The 16,506-nt window shown below is 43.2% G+C and overlaps 1 protein-coding gene across 5 annotated transcripts in view; it reads right to left on the reverse strand.

Annotated features, from left to right (window-relative positions):
* Positions 1 to 13,371, reverse strand: part of KLF12 (KLF transcription factor 12) — a 442,889-nt gene extending 429,518 nt beyond the window's left edge. For 3 of the 5 annotated variants that reach the window (XM_047859514.1, XM_047859507.1, XM_047859563.1), the window contains exon 1: positions 12,980 to 13,371. The gene's annotated coding sequence lies outside the window, so the exon portion shown is untranslated. Of the gene's footprint in view, positions 1 to 12,716; positions 12,883 to 12,979 lie in introns of those variants that run through there. The other 2 variants (XM_047859542.1, XM_047859534.1) reach the window with 1 other exon arrangement.
* Between the last annotated feature and the right edge of the window lie 3,135 nt (positions 13,372 to 16,506).

Consider the following 16,506-nt stretch of genomic DNA (forward strand, 5'->3'; position numbering starts at 1 on the left):
GGAGAAAACACTGAAAAAAAATAGTTAACCAGGGGCACCTGGGTGGCTCAGTCGGTTAAGCATCAGACTTCAGCTTAGGTCATGATCTCACAGTTCTTGGTTTCAAGTCCTGCATGGGGCTCTGTGCTGACAGCTCAAAGGCTAAAGCCTGCTTTGGATTCTGTGTCTCCCTCTCTCTCTGCCCCTCCCCAGCTCATGCTCTGTCTCTCCCTCTTCCTCTCTCTCTCTCTCTCTCTCAAAAAAAAAAAAAAAAAAAAAAAGTTAACCAGACAGAATGATTACATAAAATTTAAAAATGTTACACATCAAAAGATACTTCTTAAACAGAAAAGATCAGTTTGTTTTGTTTTGAAGTAGACTCTACACCCAAAGTGAAGCACAATGTAGGGCTTGAACTCAGGAACCTGAGATCAAGACATGAATTGAGAGCAAGAACAGAACACTTAACCGACTGAGCCACCCAGGTGCCCCAAAAGATCAGTTTTTGAAAAAAAATATTTGCAATGCAGGTACCAGACCAATGGTTAATAGCTATAATATATAAACTCCCACAGGACAACAACCAAGTAGAAAAATAAGCAAAAAGTGTGAAAGGGCCATTCTTAGAAAACAATTCCAATGTAGCTACAAATAGGAAGAGATCTTCAAGGTCACCAACAGTCAGGAAATACTAATTTAAAGTAACAATGAGATACTACTACACAACTATCAGACTGGAAAAGTCCATTGCTGATGGACTTTCAAGGAAAGGATTTTGCCCACATTACTGGTAAAAACATCAACTGTTACAGCCTTTTTCTTCAAAGCAATGTGGCAACATTTTGAAGCAGAACATAACCGCATCCTGGGAATCTATCGCATTGGTCTGTCAGAGTATAGCTATAAAGATATGTATTACAATATTGCTTTTAGTGGAAAAAGGTAGAAACAAAGTATTGCCCATCAGTAAATTAATGGTTAACTAGACAATGAAATAACCATACTTTAGAGTATCATGCAACAGTTGTTTTTGTTTTGTAAATGGAGTAGAGCTATAGCGGTTGAGTGGGAGTATTTCCCTTTGAAAGTACTAAACCAAAAATAAAGTTGATAATAGTCTCCAAAATATAATCCCATTTTTAAATCAGTGATCTAAAAACCTTGTGTGAATGTGTTTATAACACTGAGAATGTGGAGAACAATAAAAAAGACACATAGTCCCGATAACATGGGTTATGGGGGAATGGAATGTTACCGCTAGCTACAAGGGGAGCTAAGTAAAAAGGAAGGAAGATAAGAAGGAAAAGAAAGGAAGAAAGAAAGAAAAAAAATGAAGTTTTCACACACATACTTTTATTAGAGAGAGATATATTTGTAAACCCTGCTCAATGAGTGAGTTTCTGCAAAACAAAGCTTATCCCTGGGAACACAGATCTTAAGCTGTTGTCCTCTGAAAACCTAAGTCATAAAAGTAATAATAAATTAATGTAAATAAATACCTAACGTTGGGTTGGTTACAAGCATTAAATGAGATAATGGCGTTTAAGTGTATCATACACATTTTAAGTACAATAAATGCAAAATATTTTTTTCAAAAGGAAAAAAAACTAAGACAATCACATGCTTAAATGGAAACAGATTTTCTGATAAGATAAAAAGTACTTAAAAGAAACTAAAACATAAATCTAAAAATATCTAGGTACTATTTTTAGGCACACTAAGGATCTAAATGAAAATAAAATAAACCGAAATATACTAGAGCAAGGCCCTCTCTTTGGGTTTAGTTGTGCCGGTTCCTCCTGATCTGTTTATACCTGAGACAAAGCCCAGGTTTTATTTACTGTTGTATTCTCAGCACCTAGCACAAGCACTGGTACATGGTAAGTGATGAACCACCTCCCTAATTTTCTTCAGAGTATTCATGCCTCTATTTGCATAGTGTCTTCTACAATTAAGTTGCTCTTTCTGAGCTATATGGGTTTTTTTTTTTATGCCCCTTTAAAGTACATTTTGGAAGGAGAAAGAATTCATCCAATAATATTCACTGAATATCTCACATGAGCTAGACACTAGACATTGGCACCTCCTTTGAGCAATGGAGACTATCTTAAACTAAACGAAACTTAGGAAGACAGCAATCAGATGAAATGGAAAAAATTATTTTACTGGTGTTGAAAATCAAGGTTCTAGTTTCAACTTGGCCACCTTCTAGTTATTCTACCTTCAGATGACCTTAATATCCTCATGAATAAAATGATAACATGTGTCCAATCTACCTTATAAGATTATCAAAAAACAACTCTGTAAACCACCAAGCACCAACCAAAAAGCACTAACCAATATATATACATATATATATATATATATATATTTTTTTTTTTGCTATCCCATACTTCTCAAGTATTCTAAAGTGTCTTATTTACCAAGCTATTTATAAATAAAAACAACTGCCTCAGCTCAGAGCCTTGGTATAATCCCAATATATTCAATAGAGAGCTCAGCATACAATAAGAATTCCATCAATGCTCTTTATAGACTCATTAAGAGTGAATTTCTTTCTGGTTATGTATTATCTCAAAATGAAATATTTTGTGTTTCTTTAAGTGTTCTGTATTTATACCTTAAGCAGAAAGCTAATGCACATTCCAGAGGATGTCACTTTAAATAACCAACCACTTTAATGTAAAGTTTCTTTCTAAATATGCCTTCAAGCAACACCTCTGATAAATTCCAATGGACTCTGCCCTTCTTGATCAGAAAATTGATCAGTTTCCAAGTTTTTCCTTCCATTATTCTTATGTTAAAAACAAACAAACAAACAAAACCTCTTATTCCTATATTCAAAGTTTTTGGTCATTGCTTAAATTTAGCAATATGAAAAAACTTTGACTATACAGCCTCACATAAAGTATATTTTTTTCATTATTTTAACTTATTTTTTTAAGTTTATTTCTTTATTTTGAGAGAAAGAGAACAAGCAGGGGAGAAGCGCAGAGAGAAAGAGAGAGAGAGAGAGAGAGAGAGAGAGAACCCCCAAGTGGCCTCTGCCTATGAGCACAGAGTCAGACATGGGGCCTGAACCTATGAACCCTGAGATCATGTGCCAAAATCAAGAGTCAGACACTTAAACAACTGAGCCACCCAGACGCCCCCATATAAAGTGTATTTTTAAAATTTTATTAACCGATCAACATTATTATTTTGTTTTGCCCAAATAAACCTTCTCTAAACTCATTATAACACGGCACGTCCTACTAGCCAAGTATATCCCAGGATCTAATTTTGGGAATCACAATATTCTCGTGTTATGGCAAATGATAAAAGTTTGCCAAAACACCATAAAGCCATCAGCTCTAAAAGATAACAGAAAAGGATGTGTGAAACCACCACAGTGGCCAAAATAATGTTTTTAATTTGCTTTCTTATTCTTGCAGATTTGCTTTTTTCTTTTCTATAAAAAGTAAACATTTTCCATGAAGAATTATTGCCATATCCACTAAAAACCTAAAACCTTTCATTTCCCAGATACAAGGAATTTTTTCCCATGAATTTTAAGCAACTTGGTCCGTGTATCACAACTTACTTTGTATTGTAAGTTTCCACATAAGTCTCACCTTCCCTCTTTGATTTTCAGCTAATTAATGATAATGCCCTATCCGTTTCCATACATGATTCCGGATTACATAATAGGAGCTAAATAAGTGTAGGTCAAATGGGTAAGGCATTTTTTATAGAGATAATGTTTTTTTGTTACTCATATGATGCCTCTGACTGTAACAGCTTTATCAAATGACAGAATGCATACTGGCCAGAAGTTACTGGTCTACTGCTGCCACTTTGACATACCCTATAGCAGTTGCCTTCTAAAGCAATTTTTTGGATTAGGTCTCACAATTTGTTTTAGCACATGTATCAACCATCACAAAATTGGCTTCTGTATTGAGGTAAATATGCTAGTAAGTGCAGTAGGTCAGTATCTACAAACAAAATAACAGCCTGTAAATACAGTATCTGTCTAATACTCCCATTTTTTGTTCTTACTCTACAAGAAGATTAAATCTGGACTATCATACTTACTGCTGAAGGGAGTTAAGAGTAATACAGGGAATAGGGCATAACACAACGGCTTTCCAGCGTTCAAATCTTTACTTTAGAGATACCTGGGTGGCTCAGTCAAACATTCGACTCTTGATTTTAGCTCAGGTCATGATCTCATGGTCTCAGGGTGGTGAGATAGAGACCTGTGTTAAGCTCCACGCTGGGCATGGAGCCTGCTTGAGATTCATTTTCTCTCTCTCTCTCTCTCTCTCTCTCTCTCTCTCTCTCTTTCTTTCTGCCACCCTCCCCCACTTGCTCTCCCTCTCAAAATAAATAAACATCAAAAAAAAAAATATTTAAAGCTAACTGGCTACTGACCATGGTTATTGGCATTAATTGGGTTAAAATCAGCCCCTACATCTATAAAATAGAAACCATAATATCATACATATGTACTCAACAAATATTTAATGAATAAAAAGAGGAATCTCATATTTTAATATGTGATGCACTTCTGAAAACTTAAAAAAATTATATATGTCAAGGGACCAGACTCATGTTTTAAAGGAGACCCACTCTTGGGGCACCTGGGTGGCTCAGTCGGTTAAGCGTCCAACTTTGGCTGAAGTCATGATCTCACAGTTTGTGAGTTCAAGCCCCGCGTCGGGCTCTGTGCTGACAGCTTGGAGCCTGGAGCCTTCTTCAGATTATTTGTCTCCCTCTCTCTCTGCTCCTCCCCTGCTCGCACTTTGTCTCTCTCTCCCTCAAAATAAATAAACATTAAAAATTTTTTTTTAGTAATAATAATAAAATTTAAAAAAGGAGACCTACTCTCAGAGACAAAAGAGGGAAAGGGGGAGAGAGAGGGAGAGGGGCAGAGGGGGAAAAAGAAAGAACCCAAAGCAGACTCTGCACCAGTAGCACAGAGCCCCATGCGGGGCTCGACCTCATGAACCGTGAGATCATGACCTGAGGCGAAACCAAGAGTCAGATGCTTATAAGAATAAGAATAAGCCGGGGCGCCTGGGTGGCGCAGTCGGTTAAGCGTCCGACTTCAGCCAGGTCACGATCTCGCGGTCCGTGAGTTCGAGCCCCGCGTCAGGCTCTGGGCTGATGGCTCAGAGCCTGGAGCCTGTTTCCGATTCTGTGTCTCCCTCTCTCTCTGCCCCTCCCCCGTTCATGCTCTGTCTCTCTCTGTCCCAAAAATAAATAAACGTTGAAAAAAAAAAATTTAAAAAGAATAAGAATAAGCCACCCAGGTGCCCCAAATTTTCAAATTATTTTTTAAAATACTGTCAAAAATAGCAAAGTCATTGGGGGAGGGGAACTCTTACTGGGCAGTGAGCACCATCACACAACTGCTATAAAACAATGCATCCTTAAGTCAAAATCCAGTGTATAGAAGGTACTTTAGGGGTTTCCACATATAGTATTCAAAGTGTAAATTATTTGAAAGTCAACCATACATACCTGTGTAGTAAAGAGTACATATCAAATAAACTAACATGTGAAAAACACAGTACCTAACTTCTGAACAATAAAGAGTAGCTATTTTATTTTGCTGCTACTACTCATTCTGAATGGCTGCTTTTAAGAGCACTACCTTATGATCCAGCAATCACACTACTTGTATTTACCCAAATACAAGAATACTAATAGCAGCATTATTTACAAAAGCCAAGATATGGAAGCAGCCCAAGTGTCCATCGACTGATGAATGGATAAAGAAGTGGTATATATATATATATATATATATATATATATATAAAATGCAATATTACTCAGCCATAAAAAAGAATGAAATCTTGCCATTTGCCACAACACGGATACAGCTAAAGACTAAAACAATAAGCAAAATACGTCAGTCAGAGAAAGACAAATACCATATGATCTCACTCATATGCAGAATTTAAGAAACAAAACACATGAGCAATGGGGGGAAAATAAGAGAAAGCGAGACAAGTCAAGAAACAAACTTTTAATTGTAGAGAACAAATTGTTACCAGAGGGGAGGGTGGAGGGGGGATGGTTTAAGTAGGTGACAGGGATTAAGGAGGGCACTTGTCCTGATGAGCACTGGGTGATGTATGGAAGCGTTGAATCACTATATCATACACTTGAAACTAATGCAACACTGTATGTTAACTAACTGGAATTAAAAATTATAATACAAAAAAAAAAAAGAGACAGAGAAAGAGAGAGAGGCACCAATATCCTAGAGCAGACTAATATTTATTGAGCACTAAATATGTACAAGGCTCTATACACCTGACACTTTATGGACATTACCACAATTTTAGTCTTCAAAACTATTCTGCAATGTTGACATTATTTGTTCTTGTTTTTGTTTTTACTTATACGTAAACGGAGACTTGGAGAATTAACTTGTCCAGTCAGACAGCCAAACCCGAGTAGTCTGAGGTTTCAAATCCAGCACCCTTTGACTCCACTACAAAGCTTCATTTCGCGAAGAGAAAAAGAAAAAAAAAAAAAAAAAGGCAGGAAAAGGTAGTGAATTGTGGAATGGCTAATAGAGTTGAATATGCTTAGCTAGAGAGAGATCAAAAGACTTAGGAAGGAAAAATCCATGATACTGGCACTTGGCTACTGGAGGGTTAGTCACAGAGATTGCACTCCTTAATTTGTTCCTTGTACAAGTATTTTAGCACTGTGTGATCTGTCACTATGGTAGGCACTGGGTGAGAAGCCAGTACAGTAACTATGAAGAAGAATCATTTCCTGCTCTCAAGGGGCTTACTATTGGGAGGGGACCAGCAAATCAACAAGCAGTTGCACCAGAAAAACAGCATGTACTATAGGGCCATAGAACACAGCCTGGAACCCTGAATATTCTTATTCAGTATTCTTATTCTTATTCAATATTCTTATTCAAGTACTTTGCAAAGTAAGGGATGGTAAGAATCTCAGAGGAAGTGATGCTTACAGTGATAGTTGCAACAGGAACAGGAGTTAGGCAAGGTGTATGTGTGACATAGAAAGAGTCTAAAATGAATTCTATTGATGAGCTAGTGTGAGTCAATTTCTTTGCTCTTCCAAGAATAGTGTTTACACAGAGCGTGAAAAAATATTTTTTTTGTTTCTTAACTGAAGAAAATGTGGCTGGGGAGAAATTATGTAAATTAATATTGTTAATTTTCTCAAATGTATGTATGTAAAGAAATGTACACAGCAGAAAAAATGTGTGCATAAATAAAATATGTTCAATAAATTTTCAAATATCCATGTAATATCTCCATCATTTACCTGTCTTGGCTGTGCATTTATTGTGTTACAACAATGTTTGAGTCTAACCAAGACGCTTTATTTCTGGCTTAAGCCATAAATCAGACATAGCTTAATCAACAGAATCTTCGCTTAACTAGGGATTTGCAGTTCAATAAGACTGTTCTAAATTATAGAATAACAGCACAAAATTAATGATTCTATTAAAAAAAGGGTATTTTTAATGACTAGTGGTCTCACTGAAGGAGGTTTACAATCTCTAAGAAATCACTGTTGATCTTCACTTTCTGTTTTCTGTAAAATGATTATGGGAACTGTATTTTCATGTACATTCTTTTGAAAAGCTCAGATACTTCACCTGCATTATACAAATGTTAATGGTAAAGTTACATACCAGCTACAGAGAAACTTTTTAAGAATGACTTTCTCAAGGTCACAGAGCAAATCTCTGGTGAGACAGGAATGGAATTCATGACCTTTGACTGCCAGAAGTTTTCTACCCACACTCGGAAATTCCTTCTCCATAAGTGTAATTTATATGCTCACTTAGAGAGGCTGGAAAGTTCATCCCTTGTAGGGATGTGGGGGATGGAGAGGGAGTGGTTTTCCTGTCAAATCAGTTGCCACGCTAGTACTTTCTAGTTTTACAAAGTGATTCGTACCCACACTATCTTCTTTTACCCTCACCACAACCCTGTAAAATGTCTATTATTTTTCCCATTTTACAGACTCAGGTTAAGAAATTTAACCAAGGTCGTCCAGTTTTAGTAACCAAGAGACCCTGCTTCAGATTGTGATATCTCTGCCACCTCAATCAGTCCAGATTCCAGGATATATAATCTTAGCAGATACCGGATTGTGAAATGAATAAATATTTTCTTTACAGTTAACTGTTTCATTTTTTCACAATCATTTATCTTGGTTCTCATTTAGTTATGCTGGTTTGTTTTCTCTGGGGCAAGGCTGTTTTCACGTTCTAAGTTTGCTTCCTAAACTCAAAACCAAGTGAGAACATTATTACTAAACACAGGATTTGGAAAAAACAAACTGTGTGTTTTCCTTCTTTTGTATACAAGTGGGAGGAGGGGGACTTTTTACCGTAATTCTTGCTTGTAATATATGTAGCGTCGGGGGTGCCGGGGGATATATACCAACATACAGAATATAAAAACTCACGTTCATAAATACTATATGCATGCATATATATACATAAAATATACGTAAAATAGCAAATACACATACATGTAATATACACATATGCATCACGCCCAGAATAATTCTAAAAACCCACAGGTGTTGTGACTGTAGCACTGGGAACACAACTCCTGGCTGTCTAGGCCAGTAAACTGTAATAGCTGCGGCTTCAATTACTTCTGATGGGATGGAGAAAACTATCCCAAAGCTCTCCAATGGTTTCTCTCACCTTCCATGCAGCAGTACAGCAGCAAAGGCTTCCTGCTACCCCATCTGTACCTAAAAAGCAATACTCTTCAGACCAGTCCAATTATGCTAATAATCAAAAAAATATACCACGAAACAGCAACAGAAGTATATGACTTTCACTGGAGAAAAAGACAGGAAGAAAGACCACGCCAAGAGCAGAATTCTCTGGGTGAATATCCTGTAGTCTACTGCCAGACCCAAACAAATTTTTATGGAGCAACAGGACTACTCAAGTAGCCACTTTTATGACAATAAACACCCAAAACCGAAAAATCCTTTTGTAACATAATTACTGAGAATATATAGAGAAAGTAACCATTTAATCCACAGCATGTGTTCTCAGCCACAAGAACTCAAAAGCTGACATCAGACGGGGTGTGGCTGGTCCAGGCCCTGAAAATGAATTCTGGTCTGTTGAAGTCAGACATTTCCCTGAACGGGTTTGGGATCTGGAAATACAGCAGATCTCACAGAGCCCAGGGCTGTTGACCTCCTGGGCATAGGGCAAGGCCCATCTGTTTACTTGCGTTTTGATTTGGGGAGCTGTGGTTGTGGTGGATGAGTTAAGGCTGTGGTTTATAGGGTGTCGCCAGTGATTTAATTTTAATATTTTTACCCTTACATCTTGTACATACTAAAGACTGAAAGCTGTGCGTAATTTGTCAGCTGAAAAATAAACATAAAAGAAAATAAGTGAACAGGGGGCAAAAATACAGATATTACCACTCTACTATCATACAGCATTTTCAAAACATAAATGATAAAGGCAAGCAACCGCAACCTATTTTAGAAATTATTTATAAAAATGAAAGCTGTTTTCTACAAGGAAAAAGATAACCATGGGTGTTAAATGAAACTGTTAAATAAGGCAGTTTTGAGATTTTTAGTTCTTGCTCCTTAATCAGCGTGAAAGCACAAGCGGGAAGACTTCCTTATCCAAAACAAATAACTTTTCAAATAAGTCTGCACCTCTAGTTTTGTAGAATACAACTAGTTTGTATCAATACACAAATCATCTAGTTACATTTATGAAGTAAACCCTCTAAGAAGACTGTTTCTCTCACAATCTAAAGAAAACCATTTGACACCCCCAATTTAATTGATTATCTTAATGAAATTCACACATAAATATGAAATTCCACACTTTCCATTTTGTACAATGGCAAAAACACCGAGGACCTTCGTATGTTCAACTGCTTAACAATATCACCTCACTGGTAAGGCGACTCAGTACTCTAGATTAACCAACACTGGCTTGAGTTCAAAATGCCCTCAGTGTAGGCCTAGAGGCCTAAGCACTTACGTCCTCTTTGCAGAGGAAAAAGAAAAAAACAAAACACACAAAAAAACCCACACCTATGTTTAAGACCAAATTATTTCATTCACTGGATAACAGCCTGCTTCATGATAGAACATTTAAAACTCACTCAGTCTGTTCAAGTGCTTGTTTACCTTTCACAGGAGGCAGGGAAGTAATCCCCGAGGAACATATATATTTTTAAATGACCAGAACACTACTGCTATTCTATGCCTGATGCACCCTCTTCGGAATGAATGAACATCACGCATCCTGATTTGTTTTTCCCTTGGCCTGGGGAGAGTGAGCACACTGGTGTTTGCAGTCCCTTCCCTTTCTGTACACACAGAGGCTGCAGCTGTAGTAAACAACCACCAGCCAAAAGTTGCTAAGGTCAAGGTCTCAAATGCTACACCAGGACCAGTTTTCTCCCAAATGACATTCAGTTACTGAAAAAGAACTTTCTGGAGAAAAAAAATATATGTTAAGGGCCCACTGGCACAACAATTTTCATTCAATAAATAGTAATACAAAGCATTCCAAAATAAAGTTTAGCTGACCGAAGCTTCTTTTAAATAGGCAACGCTAAGTAATAGATAAATAACTGAAGCAACTCAAAAATAAACAGAAATTCCTCAAGAATGTTCTGTGTATCTGACACAACTATATTAGTTACATGGTTTTGGTTCATAAATTTGAAACTTCCAAATTTCACCAGCTTCGGTATACTTCATAATAGTTATGAATTACAAGACAAGAATAATAAACTTCTCTCCTAAATGCATTACCAATTTCTGCCAATACTTCTATGCTCTAATTAATTGCTCCCTCCCCAACTCAAAGAAGCTTACCATACTCAAGCTAGTCTCCAATCGATTGACCAGGCTGCAGCGATAAAGATACAACTTATGCAACTGAAATGTTTGCCCTTCACCATCCCATGTCTACTAAGCTTCCACAGTTAAACATCTTCTAGCCTAAAAGTATACCCCTTTATCGCAACCAATTTCTGCGTGGTTTTAAAGAATGTAAACAAAATGCGAATGGGGTCTACAAACAGCACAACCAGGCTTTTTTTGGGGGGGTGGGGGGAGTCACTGTTTTTATTAAATGCCAATTCCAAAGAGCATTTGTTACATGATGGAATACACCCACTCTTCCAGAGTGACCACTCCTATTCCCATCACAAGAGGCTCCCTTTTAAAAGACACCAAATTTATTTCAAAGCATTTACTTATCTAAACAACTCTCTCCTCCAGTAAGAAAAGGGCCTGGAGGCGTCTAGGTGGATTTGCACAATGACGTTATTTGATTGACAGATGTCTACTGAGGCCACTGGATGCACAGGCACCAAATGTAAATAGACCTGCTCACCTCCCTGGTGTGACCGGGAAACAGAGAATATTAAAGCTGATTTACAATAAAATATCCCAGCGCTCGGCCGAGAATTCTATTAGCCAGTGGGATTGCTTAAAACAATCCATACAGAACGATACTTAAACCATCTGTACTGTTAAATTAGAGAGCTGACGATATTAACCATACAAACTGTTTATCCAGATTACACATTCCGTTGTACTAACACTCTTTAACTCAACAGTCAGTTTTTATCAGCTGAATTAAGGGTATTACTATTAAAGTATGCAAAACTCGAAGCGCAGGGTGAAGGGGGGCTGGGAAGCCGCAGGGCATATAACAAAGGAATTGGTACTTTTTCCAAGCGTTTGCCTCAAATGCACTTCGAAACAGAACTGTTGAGTGCACCCCACCCTTTTCCCCAAAGATAAAAGTTTTTCAAAGTTCTAATACGCAGCTCTCTACCCAACAAAAGCAGGATTGATTCTCCCCATAGGGGAGCATCTAACACGAACACCAACTCATGTCGCGGAGGTCAAGTCCGAGTCCTGGGAGCGAGCTTCTGAGGCTAGAAAGGGCTCCCAGGCCAGCTCCGCCGGCTGCCCGGCTCGGGTGGACGTGCAAAGTTGCCCCTTGTCAACTCCGGCCGGCTCCCCCGTAATTGAAAATAACAGCCACGGGCCAGCCCCTGGCTACTTCCGCGGACCAGGCACTGTAGCAAGTGACAGTTACACATCATTACGACCAGAGACAATAATGAATGTAGCACCAGGACCACTATTCATGCCAGCAGTGTCATCTCCGCCTTAACCCCTTCCCCTCCACTCTCTCCAGCGCACACCCACAGCCCACACAGCCCCGGTGCGGCAGCTATTCACCGAACTCGCTCTCTTCCTGGGGGCAAACTACTTCCACAACCCCCCACCCCCGCCTCCCCGATTCAGCCCGGGTGTTTTATGTCCCATCCTTGGCAACCGTCAGGCAAACATTGCAACCAACAATTCCACCAGGGGTAGAAAAACATTTGCTTAATTCACGGTACTTGATAAGTTCTTTAAAAAAAAAAAAAAATTGGTGCGGGGGGTGGGGGGTGGAGAGAGAAACCTCCTTCTTTCTTCTTCACATATCCGACCGACGCTACTTGCTTTGCAATAGCATCGCCCTCCCTCGGCCCCCTCCCGCTTCCCAACACTTTCCCCCTTTAAGAACACAGACCAACCAAAATGATTTAACTTGAGCAGATGACAGAAGGAAAATAAAACATGTTAAGAGAACACGGTCTGATTTGGGATGGCAAAAAAAAAAAAAAAAAAAAAGGAGGGGGTTGTTTATTTTGATAAGAAACGGAATCGGCACAGACCTGAACAGAAGCTGCAGAGCAGGAGAAATTGTTTTCTTTCCCTCACACAGAGTCCCCCTCTCTCTCTCCCTTTCTCTCTCTCTCTCTCTCTCGCACACACACGCGCGCGCACACACTCACTCTCGCACACACACGGCGTCACCCGCGCACACTCACACGCACACTCGCACACGCACAGGCAGAGCCTCTCAGCTGCTCTCTGCAGTTCTCAGGAAATGAATGGGGGGCAACCCAGGGAACTGTTGTACTTGCAAATGACTTACCCGGATCACATGATGCGCTAAATGTAGGGTGGGCCGGTGGGTGGAGGCTGCCGAGACGCGAGCCCCGGTCTAGCGTGGGGAGCCTCGCCAGGCCCGCATCGAATTACCCCGGGGCCCAGCCGAGGGGGTTGCAAGACGCCGCTTCTCCTCCCTTGCAGCCCGCAGCTCAGGAAACCGGAGAGGCGTGGGGGGTGGGGTGGGGTGGGGTGAGGTGAGGTGGGGGGGGTGAAAACACCAAACCCCCAAACAAAAGAGCTCCGGGTCCTCCTCCCCAGAAACAAAGCCCCGCCGCTGCGGGCGAGCCCCGGGGTGGGGCCGAGGGCGGGGGCGGCGGCGGGGAGGGGCTCGCTCAGCAGGCGCTAAGTCGCTTTATTGCCATAAAATGGGGCCCCCGAGCCGCTCCGCCCGAGGATTAGGAGGCGGGCTCTGAGTGTGATGGTTGAAATCCCCTGTGGGAAACTAACCCCTCCCCGCTCGCAGAGGTAGAAGGCAACACCCACTGCCCGGCCCTCGCCTCGCCGCCCGGGCCGCCGGGCTGGGGGGTGGGTCCGCGGAGCCTCCACCCCGCCCCACCCCGCCCCACCCCTGCCCCCGCCCCCCGGCCTCGGCCGCGCTTCCCTTTCACCTGCACCACCTTGCTGCGGCACCCAAAATAACCTACACATGGCCAACGGAGCTTTGGGAGCCGCCGGCCGAGGGGGGCCCGCGGGGCCTCGCGGCGGGAGGAACCCCCGGATTGCAACTCGCCAGGCGAGGACTCGCGCTGAGCCGCGAGAAAGTCCCCTCTTTTGTGTCAGAGCGCGCAAGGCAGCCTTCGGGAGAGAATTCGGAGGCAAATCGAGCGCGCAGCCCGCCCGGCCCCCCGCCCCCTCCCCGCTCCGGCCCGGGTGGGGGCGTGCAGGGAGGGGGCCGGGCGCCCGAGCCGTCCCCGCGGCTCGCCCGCCAGCTAACTTGGAAAGGTGTGGGCGGAGCCGGCTCGAGCGGCCGGCCGAGGCTGCGGGCACGGCGGCGCAGCGGCTCCCGGGGACCGCCCCCGGGCGCCGGGCATCGCCCGGGTCGGGCAACAATGGGGTCCAAAGCAGGGGCAGCCGGGCGGGCGGTGCTCTCGGAGCTGGGGTACGCGCGGGGGTGGGGCGGGCCGGGGGCTGGGCGAGGAAGGGAGAGGGATCATTGTTTGGGTTCGGGAGCAGCGCACGTTGTGGGCGAAGCGGGGGCGTCCTCCCTCCCAGTGCTTCACCTTGGGATGGATGGGGGCAGGGGAGACGCATGCCTCGCTCGGGAAACCCGGGAGAAGGGGTGCCTGCCCGCGCTAGTTATTCGGGAAAGCAGGCGAACTTGCAGGAGGGGTAGGAAGCTGGAGCTCCAGACCCCTGCCGAGGCCCCCGAGGGCTCCTAGCAGCGGCGTAGGGGAGTCCAGCCCCCGGCCCTGCGCCCCAGGAGGGAGGCACGAGAAGTGGGCGACCGGGAGCGGAGCCCTAGCCGCTCTCCCCTGCGGCCCCTCCCTCCCCGCCCTCGCGCCTGGGGGAGCGGATCCGCGGGATTCTGGGGCGGGAGAGTGGAGGCAGCGGCGGGGCGGCCGTTCCCGCCGCGGCTCGGAGGGCGCGGGGTCAGCGCCGCGCCGGAGGGTCGGCGGGGGCGGGGAGGAGACGGGGCGGAAGCGGACGGGCGGGGTGCGAGGGTGGGCTGGCCGGGCGCTGCGGTCAGCGGTGGAGATGCGTGCGCCACTTCTCTTGCAAACCTAGGTGAGCGCGCTGGAGCTCCCGAGCCCGCAGGCACCCCTGCGCGGTGCCCCTGAGCCCGCCCCGCGCGGGAAACCGCCCCGGCGGTGGGAAGGCTGCGAAGGGGAAGTTTATGTTAGGGAGAGCAAGATTTGCAGTAATGTGGCATGAAGTGGGGTGGGAAGAGAAACAAGGGAGAGGCCGAGAAACAGGAAATGAGAGCAAAGGAACGACTTCTAGCCAGGAAAAGCCGTGCTCTACATTTTGTGTGGCATTTTCCAAACACTTCTAAAGGCCGGGTGTGCGTTATTAATGGAAACAAAGGCAGGGTACCGCCTGGTGTGGCCTCTGCCACCTGCCACAATCTACGTGAGGAATGATGGGAAAGGTGGTCCCGCCTGGACGCTGAGTCGACAGCAGCCCACTTCCAGTCCACACGGGATGAGTCAATGGGCCTGACTCTTAGACACAAAACAGGACTGCGAGGAGGGATCTGCCCGACTCTTAGGGTTCCGAAGAAGAACAAATGAGATAAGTGTAACAGTGTCTTAAAATCGTGGACCACTCCTTAAGTGAAGTCATCTGAGAACAGGAAAGCTGTGGGGAGAGCAGGAAGGCGAGGGATGCCCACGGCTGAAGACGTGGGTGGGGCAGGAATCTGGAACCCTGGAGCAAAATGGGGCGGGCACGCAGAAGGGCGGTAGCAGGGTGGAGTCTCTTTTGGGGGGGGGGGGAGGGGAAGGGGCTCCGGACCCCATCCCCTGGGCTAATCAGGTAAAACAGCCCTTTACACTGCACTACATCTGGATGAAACATGAAAAGACAAGTTTGAAAAATGGTAGAACATTGACAAATGTACAATGTTTAAATGAAAAACTTGCCTCTACTAGAAACACTGTGAAGTTTCCCTGTAGGTGGGGCAGAGAGTGAAGGAAGTGAGTTTAACTGTAAGAGTGAAGGATGCTGTAAGAAATTATGTCATCGTGGCACTTCTTGTCCTAACAGCTCTTTCTCAGAGAAAGAGAGCTGAGTAGCGGACTGACCATAAATATGTTCTGTAGCCAGCGCTTTTCTGCACGTGTAGAAGCATTCCAAGCTGCACTCCCTCCTTTTGGCAACAGCCACAGGCATGTTAATAGAATGACAAAAGATAGAAAAAGTACAAGACTCCATTCCAGAGAGATAAGGAAATTAGGGGAAAGTCAAGGTTAATATCCAGACTCTGGGTAATGTGGCTGAAAAAATGAACTACATCAAGTTAGTTAGGGGAAAAAATATTTGCAGATTGTTTTTTATAATTGTTGACAGATAAAGAATAGAAATGTTTGATTAAGGCAATTCTCCAGATATAAAGAGGCAAGGGAGAAGATAGCAGAAGATCAAAACCAAAGAATGAAGAAGGTGGTCATCACTGGGAGTTAGGATACTGGAGTAAATGTGTGTGTGTGTGTGTGTGTGTGTGCAGGCATACATTTCCAATTCAGTTCATGTAATTCATTCCCTGTATAGAACTTGGGGTAAAACAAACTAAGGTGTGAACAGAAGGAGAGAAGTTAGGAAAATAGCATACATAGCTTAGCAAAAATATGTGCATATCTTTACAGGTAGTCCCTTACCCTCCACTTCCATGTGTGTGCAAGAATATGAAAAATCAGGAAATGTAAACATGGCAAAATTAATTTACCAGGAATGTATAATTCTGGTCGCACAAAAAAAAAATTTGAAATCACAAAATTGTAAAATGTCAATGTTGAGGGGCTCCTGGGTGGCTCAGTGTGGAACCTGCTTAGGATTCTCTCTCTCTCTCTC

The sequence above is a fragment of the Prionailurus viverrinus genome, chromosome A1, assembly GCF_022837055.1.
Source record: "Prionailurus viverrinus isolate Anna chromosome A1, UM_Priviv_1.0, whole genome shotgun sequence".
In the NCBI taxonomy this organism is placed as follows: domain Eukaryota; kingdom Metazoa; phylum Chordata; class Mammalia; order Carnivora; family Felidae; genus Prionailurus; species Prionailurus viverrinus.